The sequence below is a fragment of the Malus sylvestris genome, chromosome 15, assembly GCF_916048215.2.
Source record: "Malus sylvestris chromosome 15, drMalSylv7.2, whole genome shotgun sequence".
NCBI lineage: Eukaryota > Viridiplantae > Streptophyta > Magnoliopsida > Rosales > Rosaceae > Malus > Malus sylvestris.
The window spans coordinates 37839835-37855809 of NC_062274.1; the positions used below are offsets into that span (position 1 = coordinate 37839835).

General features: G+C 37.3%; 1 pseudogene; it reads left to right on the plus strand.

Moving 5' to 3' along the window:
- The first annotated feature begins 5147 nt into the window (after positions 1-5147).
- On the plus strand, positions 5148-9735 carry LOC126602954 (chromatin assembly factor 1 subunit FAS2-like; annotated as a pseudogene).
- The last annotated feature ends 6240 nt before the right edge of the window (positions 9736-15975 follow it).

Consider the following 15975-nt stretch of genomic DNA (forward strand, 5'->3'; position numbering starts at 1 on the left):
ACTATCTCCGTTTCTCCGATTCCTTACACGAATGATGTTACGTCTTCTCGGGAATTATGGTCCAAACTCGAATCACGGCTTGCGACGACTTCGCAATCTCACATTCATGATCTTCGATCTCGTCTTCGTTATATCACTAAAGGCAAATCTACCACTGCAGTTTCTCTCCAGCAAATCGAAGAAATCGTTGATGCTCTTGCCAGTGCTGGTGCTCCGATTGAAGATTCTAATTGATCTCTGTAACTCTTCATGGATTACCTATGTTGTTCAATGTCGTCTTGGATCCACTACGATTGATGAATTACATGGACTCCTCCTCAGTAAGGAACTTCAACTTAACATCCGCAAGAAAACCTCTTCAGCTCCTATCCAAGCTTTCAATTCATCTACTGGTATTCTTCCTACACCACCTGATCCTCCAATTTCTCAAGTGTATGTTGCACAACATTTTTCCAATTTTAATCAAGGCTGTGGTATGGACCAACATTTCTCTCACTCCAAAAATCCCCAAAATCGAGGTATGGATAAGAACTTCTCAACTTACAGAAATAACAATCAGAGGAACAACTTCTCTCGTCAGAATAATCAACGCTATAATCGTGGTTCAAGATCCTTTCAACAATTATGGCAGAAGAATCTCCTGTCAAATTTGTAAGCAATTTGATCATGAAGCTATCGATTGTCCTTATCGAATAAATCCAAACTATGGCACAAAATCTTAGATGGCATTATGTGCAAGTACATCCTCAACTGCACCTACTTGGCTTTTGAATTCTGGTGCGAGTTCGCACATGACCAACTCCTATGCCAATCTGCAGAATCCCGAGTCCTACAATGGTCCTGAGCAAGCCTACATTGGAGATGGGAAAGGTTTATCTATTCTCTACTCTAGATCTTCTACTATATCTACTTTTTCACATAATTTTGATCTCAAGAATGTTTTGCATGTGCCTGCACTTTCTGCGAATAAATTCATTCTTGACAATTGATGTTCTGTTCATCTATATCTTTTTCACTTTATTGTGAATGATCTCTCTTTGGAGAAAACGCTTTCTAAAGGCCCTGTGAAAGATGGATTTTACCCCTTTCATGCTTCTTCTCCAATTCCTGGCCATCATCATGCTTTTGCAACAACATCTAAAACTTCTCAAGATGTGTGACATCAGCGTCTCAGCCATCCTACTACTTCAAAATAATGAATAAAATTGTTTCCAAGTCTTGTATTTCCATTTCTAATAGAATAAGCAAGTCACTGTGTTCTAGTTGTGCCTTGGGAAAATGCTCCAAGCTTCATTTTCATTCTGTCTCTTGTAATACAAGCAAACCTCTGGAACTATTACATACTGATATGTAGGGGCCATCATCAGTTCTCTCTGTACATGGTTTCAGATATTACATCATCTTTGTTGATGATTTTACCAAGTATTGTTGGTTTTTTCCTCTTAAATACAAATCTGAAGTGTTTGACATTTTTACTTAGTTCAAACCTATGGTTGAAAATCTTTTGTCTACTAAGATTGTTACTTTAAGGTCTGACTCTGGTGGTGAATTCCTAAGCATTCAGTTCTCTAATTTTCTAAGAGAACATGGTATATCTCATCAACTCAGTTGCCCTCACACTCCATAACAAAATGGCTGTGCTGAAAGGAAGCATATACATCTTGTTGAAACTGCAAGGACTCTTCTTGCAACCTCTAAAGTTCCACATATCTACTGGTTAAGGCTTTCTCTACAGCTATCTACTTGATCAGCAGATGCCTACTACCCTCAAATGTTCACCTTGGGAATCCATTTTTTTATTGAACTCTAGATTACTCCACTCTTAGGATTTTTGGTTGTTAATGCTTTCCTTGGTTAAAGCTATACACAACTTTTAAGCTTGATCCAAAGAGTCAATCATGTGTATTTTTGGGTTATAGTCTCCAACATAAAGGCTACAAGTGTCTGGATGTTTCTACTAAGAAGATGTATGTATCTAGACTTGTTGTCTTCAATGAGCTTCACTTTCCTTTTCAACACATCCTCCCATCTCAAAGTCCTACTTCCACATTACCTTCTTGTAGTACCTTAATCCCATCAACCCTCACCTTTACATCTAAAAGTTCATACTTGCCATCCAATACTTTATCATCCTCGTATCCACCTGTATCCCAACCACTTCCACAACCACTCCACAACCACCATCTACCTATATCCCCTACTGTCTTATCTAATCCACCACTTTCACAACCACTCCATCAACCCATTCCTGCACCCAACACTCATCCTATGCAAACCAGATCAAAATCTGGAATTTCCAAGCCCAAAGCCTATACAGCTACTAAACATCATATCACTGATCATATTCCTCAAGATTATATCCCTTCTACCTATCTTCAAGCCTCCAAATATCTTCAATGGAGACAATCTATGCAGGAGGAATTCAATGCCCTTCTCAGTACTGGTACTTGGTCTTTAGTTCCTTCTCACCCTTTTCAGAATTTGGTGGGATGTAAATGGCTTTTCAGAATCAAACACAAACATGATGGTTCTATAAACACGTTTAAAGCTCGTTTAGTTGCAAAGGGATTCCATCAGCAACAAGGTTTGGATTACACAGAAAAATTCAGTCATGTAGCCAAACATGTTACAATTTGATTGCTTCTTACTCTAGCATCCAAGTTCAATTGGTTTCTCAATCAACTTGATGTGAGTAATGCCTTTCTCCATGGTAATCTTTCTGAGTCAGTGTTTATGATTTAACCTCCCGGATTTGAGGATTCTTCCAAAACTCATCATGTGTGTAAATTGCACAAATCTCTGTATGGTCTCAAATAGGCTCCTCAAGCCTGGTATGAAAAATAGTAAAAAACTTTATCCTCACTTAGTTTTCTTGGATCTCAAAATGATCACTCCCTCTTTGTCAAAAAGACTCCTAATCTTGTATTCATGTTGGTGTATGTTGATGATATCCTTGTCACCAGTCCAAATTCCCAAGCTTGCAAGGATACAATATCTCAGTTAAGTGCTCTCTTTCCAATTAAAGACTTGGGTCCCTTACACTATTTTATTGGAATTAAGTAAAAAGGTCATCTTCTGGAATTTTTATCTCTCAGACCAAATATATCTTGGATTTACTCAAGAAAGCACAAATGGATGGTGGAAAACCCTGTGTTACTCATCTCAGTACTTCCACATTAGATCATACTTCTCCACTATTGTCCAATCCTGCATAATATAGATCTTTGGTGGGTGGATTGCAATATTTAACTTGGTCCAGGCCTGACTTATCTTTTGCAGTCAATTTGGTTTGTTAATTCATGCAGCATCCTAGAGAATCTCACCTTCAAGTAGTGAAGCGCATAATTCGGTATCTCAAAGGCACCATTGGTCTTTGTCTCTAGTTTCCCAAGTGTTCTCAACCCCTTGCCATCAATGCATTTTCAGATGTCGATTGGGCAGGTTGTCACTTAGATAAAAGATCAACTGGTGGGTTTTGTGTTTTTCTAGGAGATTCCATTATAAGTTAGAGTGCTAAGAAACAACCTACAATGGGAGGAAGAAAAGGAAGAAGAAGAAGGAAAAAACAAAAAAACAAAAAACGAATCTGCAACCCAGAGGAAAAAGGAGGAGGAAGAAGAATGAGGAAGAAAAGGAAGAAGAAGAAGGAAAAAAAAAAACAAAAAACGAATCTGCAAACCAGAGGAAAAAGGAGGAGGAAGAAGGAAGAAGAAGAAGGAAAAAAAAAAACAAAAAACGAATCTGCAACCCAGAGGAAAAAGGAGGAGGAAGAAGAAGGAGGAAGAAAAGGAAGAAGAAGAAGGAAAAAAAAACAAAAAACGAATCTGCAACCCAGGGGAAAAATGAGGAGGAAGAAGAAGAAGGAGGAAGAAAATGAGGAGGAAGAAGGAGGAAGAAGAAGAAGAAGAAGAAGAAGAAGAAGAAGAAGAAGAAGAAGAAGAAGAAGAAGAAGAAGAAGAAGAAGAAGAAGGAAAAAAAAACCAAAAAGCCGAATCTGCAACCCAGAAGAGCAAGAAGAAGAAGGAGAGCAAGAAAAAAAACGAATATGCAACCCAAATGAAGAAGGAGGACGAAGAAGAAGAAAAAGAAGGAGGAGGAAGAAGGAGGAAGAAGAAGAAGAAGGAAGAAGAAGAAGAAGGAGGAGGAAGAAGAAGGAAGAAGACGAAGGATGAGGAAAAAGAAGAAGGGAGGGAGAGGGTGAGGCTGCGGGGAAGACGAAGATGTGGGTGATTGGAGGGTGGGCATGTGTGGGATTTGGGGAAGATGAAGGTTTATTTTATTTTATTTTATTATATATATATATATTAATTATATTAATTATATTAATTTATTTATTTTATAAATAATTTATTTTTAATTTCCACATGGATGACACGTGGTGCCCAGTTATTGTCCACATGGGCACCACGTCACAGTTAACGGGAGACTTAACAATTTGACTAACGGATGTATGAGACTGTCCCAAAATTTACACTTTAGGTATAACTCTGGGATGAAAAAAACTTGATGTACTAAATGTTGAAAACCACGAAACATAAGAGTAATAAACAGTCTTTTACCCTAAAATTAATTTAAAAAAAGTTAACACAAACAATAAATTTGCCTCAAATCAAATTATCATATAAAACCACAAAAACCTCAAGTTTAGAAATTCTACTATAAATGTGTCCCCCATTAGAGACATATTACTTTAGGACACAGAGAATTCTTTTAATTCTCTAAATGAGCTCTCTTTTGTGGTGGTTGGAATCGGAGATGCTCCTACACTATGTTTGGATAAAGGAAATAAACATGAAATTTAGATAAAAGTCAAAATTTATAAATTGACATGCACTAATTCTCTTATTTGGATTTATAAACATAAAATTTAGAATTTCCGTGTGATAAAAAAATTTGGAATTTTAGACCTCCAATTCCCAAGTTTAAATTTCATGTAAATAGATGTCATTCTCAATTTCTATAAATGAGAGTTTAAAAATAAAAAATTTCGTATTTTATTATTCTTTTAAATTAACCAAACAAAAAAATTCACAAATTATAAAAAATAAAATGTGCACATTTCAATTTCCTCCATTTTAAGATTAATATCCTCGGTAATCTTACCTCTGTTACTTCCGAATAAGAAGAATCCCCCAAAAACCAAGAAAATGAAAGGACGGAATGTTCAGATCAACGGGCACGACAACAAGCCGGTCCTAACCCTAGATTGCCACCCGATTCCCGGCACTCTCGCCACTGGAGGCGCTGATTTAGACATCAAGGTAGTCGCTCAAAATGTTGATTTAATTTTGTTACGTTTTTTTCTTGCTATAGTGATTTCATGTTGTTAATTGTTGGACTAAAAGTTTAATATTTACCAGCTTTGGTCAATAAGTTGGAGCGAAACGGAGAAGAAACTCCCAGTAGCTTCATATCAAAACAGCCTTTCTTACCATAGTTCCGCCGTGAATGTTGTTCACTTGTCTCGCATTCTGGCAAGTGAATACCTATGTCTCAGTGTTGTATGTTCCACTCAGAAGTATAGAGGGGTTTAGAGAAGAAGAATGAGACAGAATAAAAGAAACACCAAGGGAATTAGGAGATAATAGAAGAGAAAGAGAGAGATAAGAAAGAATTGAGGATGGAAGAGAGATTAGGGTTTAGAAGGCCGAGAGGGAATCAATTAGGATAATTTCATTCATCAATCTTGTTTGTCACTACTGGATTACTAAGAAACATAAAATTCATTAATTTATTTCTTCAATAAGAGTAGTGCTGAAGTTTCTTTGATTGGTGAATGAAACTTGCTAGTTAAACACCAAATCAGATTGGCATGAATGAAACTTAGTGATTGGTGAAGGCTTGGTGCTTTGTTATCTGCTCTACCTACCTATACCCCATCTGTCTTCTCTAGAATTACTGCCAAGCCTAACCTTCTTAGTCTTATACACATCCTATTTCTTCAAAATTTTATCATCCTAAATTCGCCATAGTTATATTAGATACTAAGGTGAATAATTTGAATTCAGTTTATCTAGTTGATTTAGCCCTGGCAATCTTGCATGTTGGAGTTCAATTGCAGATGTATTTCAATCAAAATTTCAGATTCTGTTTAGAGCTTTTCAGGCCATATGTTTGTTGCATGAATCCTATGTTCATGACTGGCTTTTCTTGAGTTAGATTTCACCACAAGGATGTGCTCGATCTCCTGTGGTCCATTGATGGTGCATATCTCATCTCTGGGTCAGTGGATAATTCTTGCATCATATGGGATGTGAACAAAGGTGAGAGAGAATGCCCAACCAAAATAACTATAGCAAATATCTGTTTATTGAAAGATCAAGAATGACCTTACCTATTTCTATTCCTCAGGTTCTGTCCATCAGATTCTGCATTCCCATTGCCATTATGTTCAAGGTATGGCATGGGACCCATTGGTCAACTACGTTGCTTCCCTTAGTTCTGATAGGACTTGTCACATTTATGTCAAGAAACCTCAATCAAAAGGGACAGGTGCTGAGAAGGTAAATTATGTTTCTGAGCATGTTATTTTGAAGGCCGAACATCCACTTTCGGATGATTCTAAGGTTGGCAGATAGTAAATTGTCTATGTATTTTGTTTATCATAATAATAGATGGAATAGACATGTTCTAAGCTTCTTGACGTTTTAAACTGCAGTTTGCAAAAAACCATCTCTTTCTTGATGAGACATTGCCATCTTTCTTTCGAAGATTGGCATGGTCACCTCATGGATCTTTTCTGCTTGTTCCAGCAGGTACTAGCCTCAATACAATGCTCACTGAAATGTGAACTTATGTAGTGTAATTTTATGTCCACAATGGTCGGTTGTGTTCCAATGGGAATTGTATGTTTGTTTCCCCCCTCCCACCTTTTTGTTGGCAATTATTGTTGTATAGACCTCTAGGGGAGGACTGTAACTGATTTAGTACCATGGCCATTGAGTTAAGTCTGCTTTGGAGAAATGTAATTTGCTCCATTATCTTTTAGATGGACAATGTCATATTCATGAATCTCACTATCAGTTGCAATTTGGGAAGATCTAGGTTACTTAAGTAAGGTAATAAATCCAAATGCCAACTTGAGTTAGCACACATGGAGCCACCCTTGGGTGGTTACCAATGGTATGAGATCAACTAGTTGTGAGATTCAAGGGCCATTGTTACGATGACATCTTGGGGCTACTGAGGGAATGGGCCACGTCAAAGAGTATATGTGTCATATGTGTGATTTTCTTGTTGGTGAAGATGCGAAGGCCTCAAGGACAAGAAATTTTGATACCCTTAAATCCCGCATAGGCTATGACTGGGTAGATTTAGAGTGCTTAAGTAAGTCGTATAATGTTTATATCCATTATCTGTGCCTTTTGTGAATAAGCTTTTAGCTGTATAGTGGTTGCTTAGTTTTATTTGTTTCTGTGCATTATGTGTTGTAGGACCTTAAGTATGTCATGCTATTGTTTTTTGTTTAATTGAGTTACGCAAACTCAAAAGAGCCCATTATTTGCAATCATGTTAATTTTCATGACTCTTTGAAGTGAATTTAATTTATGATGATTTGAAGTAAACGTCATTTTAATTTCCATTGTTGGTAGATTCGCACAAGACATGTATGATTGTATTAGGCTATAAAATGAGTGTACAGCAACTCTGGAATTTTATGGACTAAAGCGTCTATAGAATAACATACTTCAGTTTTAGACCTTTCTGACTTGTGACTACTTCTGCTGGATTTTTAAGTTAGCATAGGTGCTGCTGGAATTCAGTCTGGTAGATATTGCTATCTTGGTTTAGGGCCATTTTGTTTGATAGGTTAAGCACCTTTTTTAAGGCTCTTACTCAGGTTGATTTTGTGCTTTTCTGTCTTTAATATAAGTATCCTAGACTTGCTTTGGAATCATGGTAGGTATGTACATATATGCCTATACGTACACAAATAAGAGTATGCCTATAAGTGTATGTATGCACCTATGTATGCATGTACGTAAGGATCGTACTTAGTTTGAACTTTTAATGGGTTTTTATAATTTTGTTTAGGATTTTTCTTGGTGCATATATGTTTTAAAACAATGAAAGGATAATCTGAGATGGCCCACTGTATGTTCCTGAAAGATGATGGTGATTTAGACATCCCTCTAAATCCTGACTCCCTACTATCTATACTTACCACTAAGGTTTGGGTTCTTTGCTCCTTTTTTTTCGACACAACAATCTTCCAATTTCAGGTTCCTACAAAGTATCACCCACAACAGAAACAGGAAATACTGCTTATGTATTTTCTAGAAAGGACCTTTCAAGGCAAGGCATAGCATTTACATTTTGGTTCTGAATATTGCTTTTCTTAAAATGATTCGTCTTGTATATTATGGAATAAGGTCCACCTAAGTTTCGTGTTGGGTTTCATAGCCTGACCCTGTGCTTTTCAGTTCACAATGGTCTAGTAAATGAACTAAATTTGAAGGGAACTTTCTTCTTGCATTATTCTCCCATTTCAAGTTAACACATGCCTGCTGTACAGCTCCCTGGTGCCTGCAAACCTGTTATAGCAGTTCGTTTCCACCCTTTGCTTTTCAGCCTTCAGGGGTCAAATCAACGTACACACACTGGTTACATTGTAATTTTCAAACATTGTTGATTGATGATAGTAATATGCAATAGTCTTTGGTGAATTTGCAACTTGGTTCTTTAACCTTCCCCACCGTATTGTTTTTGCTGTGGCCACTCTAAATTCGTTGTACATTTATGACACAGGGTGTTCCGCCAATTGCTATCTTTGCTGGTTTTCACTATGTAGCCATAACAGACATTGCATGGTAAACTTTGTATCAGTTTTCAGCAATAAACTATTTATTTGATGTTTTAATTATGATAAAGTTGAACTCAGATATTTTTTGTTCAAAAGGTCACCCGACGCTCATTGTCTAGCATTGTCTTCCCAAGATGGTTACTGCACTCTAGTTGAATTTGAAAATGATGAATTAGGGTCGCCTATCTATTTAATAGGTTTCTTGTCCTTGTATTTTCTAAATCTATTTATCACTAATTTTTGTATCCATCATTTCTTCCATTGCATCGTAACTCCTGTTTCATTCTGCTATAGAAGAAAAGAAAGTTGCGGGTGACAAGAAGAGAAGCCCAGTTCACAAGCCAGAGGACATGGTCAATGAAGCTGCGAAAAATGATAGTCCTGTTGAGAAGGCAGAAAACGTACCGACAGAAGCTATGGCAGCTAATAATCTTATTACAACAGACAGTGGAAAATCAAAAGCAGAATGGAATCAACTCACAGAAGCAGAAACGAAAGGAAAAGAAGTCGGGGGTGAAGAGAATGAAAGCCCAGTTGAGAAAGCCAGATGACATGGTACTTGATGGTATTGTTGCAGAGAAAATCGGAAAATCGGAAAATCGGAAAATCAGAAGCAGAAAGGAATGAAGGTAAAAATGAATTACCAATTATAAATAAGCCTACGAAGCGGCGTATTACACGCATGGCAATTGACCCCTGATAGCTGCCATTCTCACCTCTATAAACACTTGGTAGTTAATGTAATGTTTCACTTGCCGGGTTCTGATATCTCAGCTGATTTTCAGTCATAGGATTCGCTATGGAGTAAATTAAGTTGTAGTTACTGAGGCTAGAAAGATGATCCTTTTGGTCCTTTTTGGGATGTCAATATTTGTAAAAGCCAAATCCATATAGAAATGTTTTCACTATTGAGTAGTATGTTCCTTTTTCAATCCCGGCGTTTGGTTGTTAGCATAATTTTTGTACTATATTTAACACAAGGACAGTAGTTGACTATTACAATAGTTAAGAAGCTTTCTTCACCCTCCCACACAAGAGAAGTGGAATAATTTGTGATGGATTGATGATCGATAGAACATCGGCTTTTGATTCCATAACGCTCGAGTAGGAAGGCGATTTCATGTTCAATACGTTGTTTCAATCCCGTTTTGTACCCTAAACCACAAAAACTAGTCCTGAGTGAGTCGGAAAGCAGTGTAATGGTTGACAACCTCATAGAAAAGCTCTACAAACGACATTGTTGAAATTGACGTGAAATTGAACTCTTGTTCTACTAGGACAACAATCTTACGCAACTGTTTTCTGATACCGTCTAAGAATGTCTTCACCGACGAGAAGCTTCCGTTGGGTACGTGAAGCTTGAGTTTAATCAAATTGACTAGAATAATGTGCTTTACATCATGGGTGATTATTCCAATTGCATGACATCTTGAATCACATTGATTTCGGTGAGAGTATGTCCATTTCAATTAATTAAAGTGAAGCTCTGTTGGACTTAAGTGTGGAACAACTGAAATGAAACGAAGAAGCTGATGAAATGAGCACTAAATTACATGAGATGGGCCTCAACTTCCTCCAACTTGTGTTGTAGCTCATCTCTTGTGAATGTCAAATATTATTTAGAAACTACAGATTGGGACATTTCTTTGGCACATGTAATGTATTAGTCCCTTCCATTCACATCTCTCAAATAAGCTTATTTGAGGGATCCTATTTAGGGTCCATTTAAGGCCAACCATGAAGGTCCTCGTAAGTGTAACGGACTCAGAGGCTGCGCATTGCCCTAAGAATCTTAAGTTTGATCTTTCTTATGAAGGGATTCGGCAGCAAAGACCCCTGCGATATCTTTCTGTATGGATTCCTTGCCTTTGAATCAAAGTCTATGTCCGATAGGGCCCGGGGTTTGGGTCACTTCGACTTCCCTTTTTGTTTTTTAGAAAGGACGGGGCCTTACTTATTCTGTTCAGGGGGGATAAAAGACAAAGAAAGGGATCTGGGGGCGTTGTCGAAATAGGCACCTACTTAGGGCCCCTACTTTGGAGGGGCTCCCAATTTTTAAACATATATATATATATATATATATGTATATATATATATATATTTACAATTCAAATTTAATAAAAATATCAGAAAATAAAATCATAGGCAATAATATAATTTTACACAAAGAAATTTTTTACATGTATCAATCTTGAAAGACTTTTGAAACATGGTGAGCATTCTAATATTGATGGTAAAAACTTATTGCTAGAGCTAAGAAACTTTACCAAATAAAATAATTCGAGCAATGGAAGTATTGAAATATCTTAGACTAATGGATGGTTGTTTTTTGAATGAATGGTTTGCTTATAGAAATTTGTTAACCATACCAGTTACAGTTGCCTCTACAGAAAGAAGTTTTTTAAAATTAAAGTTGATCAAATATATCTTTGATCAACTATGTCACAAGAAAGACTAAATGAGCTAGCTATTTTGTCCATTGAAAAATAATTAGTTGAAAAAATAGATTATGTAAACTTAATTAGTATATTTGTGACTAAAAACACGAGATGGGTAATTAGGGGTGAGTAAACGGGTCCAGGACCTGCGGGTCGGGGCAGGTACTTGTGATCCGGGGCAGGTTCAGGTGGGTACGAATTTATTAAAGAAGAAACGGGGTGGGGCAGATCCAAAACTTAGAAAGCATGGGGCCGGATCGGCCCGTATCTAATATGAAATGAAAGGATTGGATTAAGGGATTGAATTTGTAATGAATGGATTGGATCAAGGGATTGAATTTGTTTCTCACCAGGTGGAGTCTGCTCACTATCTCGATTCGACTTTTGTTTTTTTCCCAATCCTCTCCAGAGTCCTGAGTCTCCTCCTCCTATACACCACACAGCCTGCCATCATCACCCGTTCACCATCATCTTCTCCTGACTCCCAATCTCGAGTTGCCACCACCACCTCCCCATCACCGTGTCGAGAACACCACCATCATCCTACAAAAAATTAGTTAATTTCTGAAATAGGTTTTTTATTTATGTGAGTTTCTGATTTAGGGATTGAAGTTTTTGAATTTGAATTTGGATTTGTGAAAATTGCTTTCTAGCGTGAGTACTTATGTTGATAGAATGTTGTTTTAAGAATCAATTCGAGATTGCTTGTGGGAAGGTGAATCTGTTATGGGTTCTGGAATCTGGTATGTTCTGGGTTTTTAAGTTCTTAGGTTCTAGAATTTCGGTTCTCAATTTGAATTTGGACTATATATATATATATATGTAAATTGGCATTACTAGTATACCAGTATATGTATTTGTACACTAGTATAGCAGTTCTGCAACTTTTGTTGGCATGTGTTCGTAATGCTAGCTCTCAACATCCAAACATATTAGCCCAAAAATTACTTGTCTTCTCATAATACTTTTATTTTCCATGCTACTTCTGCTCGTAGAGGTTCTGCTCCAAATATTAGAGCTTGGCTTAAATTGGTGATTGCTTCTTGGCTTATTTGGATTTGAATAAGCTAGGACTCTGAGTGTGCAGCATTCTTACAAACAAAAATAATCTGATACTGCAGCTGAATGCTCATATACCCATCCAAAATTCCAAAAAACAAGAAAAGAAAAGGGAATTGGACTCATGGACCCGTTTGGAACCGGCCCGTTTCAACGACCATACCATTCATTTTTTAGGTTTGCCATAAATAATCATCTCTACAAAATATTACCCAAAATCATTTGACAGTTGGATTAAATGGTAGTCATAGTAGCCTTTCTTTGAAAATCTTGTATCCGTCCACTTCTTTCACTACAATTGGATGTCTTAATAATTTTGGATTTGTCTATTTTTTGCAAGGATGATTTATGAATGATGTACTAAATTATAGACGAGCCTTCATAGCATGCTTTATTTCCTTAAGGAAGCAAGCCTGTGACATTCTCTACCTTCCCCGGGAAACTCACTGGTAGAATGCAAAGTGCCAAAATCAGCCATCCTTGCCTAGGAAACAAGCAGAAGCTCAAGCTTGTATCTCAATCTAACAAGATTTTACTCAACAAATTCCCACACATACAAAGTAAATACCAATGTCATTCCAAGATCAAATATCCCAAACATCATGCCAAGTTCAATATTACAGTTGAAAGATTTTGCAAACAGAGAAATAAAAGTAAGACAAAACGCAAAAGGCCCCATGCCCATTGTCTGAGGGAGTAACTAGCCCTTCGGAAAGAAAAATGCAACAAAGGTAAAATAAAACAAGGAGAACAGGTTCTTCGTCAATCACGCTGCTATTTCACTGCTATAACATCATCAGGATCATGCTTTGCCAAGAAAAGGAAAGTGAAGGTCAAGTAAAGAAAACAGCCAAGTGACATACATTGCCTGGGAAAAGCAAAAGACTAACCTCAGTGCGCTACCTTTCCAAATGAACGTTGGAAGCATCAGCCTGCATTTGATTCGCCGCAAGCTGAAGGCATTTCGCTATCTCCTTTGAACTCCCATGGCATATCTTCTTCAACTTGGACCTCTCATGCTCCAAATCTTTATGCTTGAGCTCAAAGGCACGCTTTATCTCTCTTACTTTGGAAGTTTTCCCCAGAATGTCTTTATCCTTCTCGAGGTGGTGCCCAAACATCGTGTCATGGAGCTTCTCCAATCTCTTGGCCAATGAGTTTATAGGCATGCCCAGGGTTGTCAGATAACTAATCATGTCACGCCAGTATAGTGGCTTATGTTCTGTAAACTTCGAGCAGGGCACGCACTCTATGCCCAACAATAGGACCTCTAGCTCCTTAAGCACTATGTTGAGCAGATAGGGTGACAAGTTCCTTAAGTTTCTATCGGCATCCCCTGCCTTCTCAAAGAACATGCTTGGAAGTCAAGCAACCTCGTGCGAACCTTCACCCCTAAAGTCAGTGCGAAAGATGAAGGCCTCACCCTGAGAAAGCAATTCTTCAATCGAGTTTAGCACCTTCGCATTAGTCTTGAACTCATTCATCCTTGAGCACACCAAACGCCTCGTGCCATGGTGCCCACTCCTCGATCGAAACCTACTCTTCCAAGGAACAAGAGGAAGCATAATAGTTGAAGCCTAGACATTAGAAGGAACAACATTGGGGGTTTGAAGACTTATAGAAGCCACCGGAATACCAGTGTTGGCCATAGAGACATATCTCCTAACACTCTTTGCATCAAGAATAAATGAATTACCACATTTGGACCATCGACATTCACCTGTGAGGAAAGCACAAAGTGTGCATCATGAAATGATATATCAGTAAGCATAAGCATGAAATATCAGAAGCCACTGAACCTATCCGAGGTAAACATGTAACACAAAGAAAGACATGTCAATGCTCAACAAGGATTAATCACCTCATACGTGCATGAATGAATCCATGCAAGCAAGAGAGAATGGGCAAGCAGTTGAAAAAATCCACACAAAGATGTCCATGAGGGAAAAGAAATACCTCTACATTCATTGAAGCCCTAACACTCGCCATAATGGGAGAATACGTGATGCGAAAATTATCTTAACGCACAAATTTAACCATCTTTTGACAATTGTAGTACAAGTATAAGTAGGGATCGTTCTGGACCGGGGATTAGGAGGGCTTGCTAATGACCTCTAAACTAACTCAAAAACATAAAACTAAACTTAAAAACACTTAACAAGACTCACAAGACTCAAAGAAAACTTAAAATACTCAAAACAACTTAAAACAACCAAATAAACTTAAACTAGACACTATGAATGACTTTGGACGAAAATTGACTTTTACTTGAATCAAAACACTTAAAATACAAACTAAAACAGATTTGAAACACTTTGAAACAAGAAACTAAAATGGGGGTTTTGATTTGGATGAAGTTGAAACAAACAAACAAACAAGTATGAAAAATTAGACAGCTTGTAAAATAAATTTGAGAAATAAGATGATGGATAGGATAGCTAGATGCTTTTTCTCCACACATGACATGTATGCAAATAATTCGATTTCCAGTTACTACTTCATTGAATTATGAATGACAATGCTCCAAATTAACCGTGACATCACTAGTTAACTCTCAGATTTTCCTTGTTTTATTGGATTGGATGACATCATTCGACAACCCAAAACATTCTTCAAAAGTTCCCTACATGACATCATAATAGAGATACAATCAAATATCATTATGTTTAATAAGAATTATAAGCATTGATAAAGCACTTGCAACTATGACATCATGTCGCTTATGCTAGGAATTGAACTTAACGCGATCGTTTATAAGCGACCTTCACTACATGTGAATATAAGTTTGTAACGATTATGTGAAACTTCCTTATATTCTAGCAACAGATTTATGCATGCCAAATACGTGTCGACCCTTAAGTAACAAATACAAATAAGTTATCAATCAAATAGTTAAGCCAATTGCATTCATGATTCAAGAGTTCATAACTGGAATTTATCAAATTATATTGCACACATAATCATGGCTTTGAAATCACCCCTAGCCAAGAGGAGTTTAGCCACTCATATTTACAACAAAACGAAAGGAAATGAATTTAAACATTAGAAACAAAAGAAAGAAAACACCTAAACGTTCCAACAATCCAAGTTGGACAGCAAGCACGTCCAAGCACTTTCCTTCCCTTCCTTTGCTACGGCACAAGGTGTTGGTGAGTGTTTGAAGGTTTGTTTATATGGAAGAATGGATGTAAAGATGAATGGATGTGTTTGGATGAAGGTTGTATTGAAATGAGGATGAATGATCAAGCAAAAACTGAACTAAATTTATGTTACACACACTTCCTTTTATAGAGGAAGTGCATGGCAATGGAGGGGAACATGGAGTGGTGTAGCAATTGAGTGCAATGCTGCATGGAATCTGAAATGATGGAGGGAACAAGGAATGGTGTAGCAATTGAGTGCAATGATTCAATGTAATGATGCATGAAATTTGAAATAATGAAGGGGACAAGGGTGATGATGCACGACATGGGTGGAAATTGGAGTGATTTATGGCAGAAAATAGGAAAGGGATGGCTCCCTTGCACGACAAAGAAGAGAAATGGTGAAGGATGATATGGCTTGGATTTTTAAGGCAGGTTTAGGACTTGTAGAATATGTAATGAAATGTCCCAAAGTATTTAGAAACCCTTCGTGTGACTGAATCTTTGGTAATTTAGATTAGAAAAGGTAAAG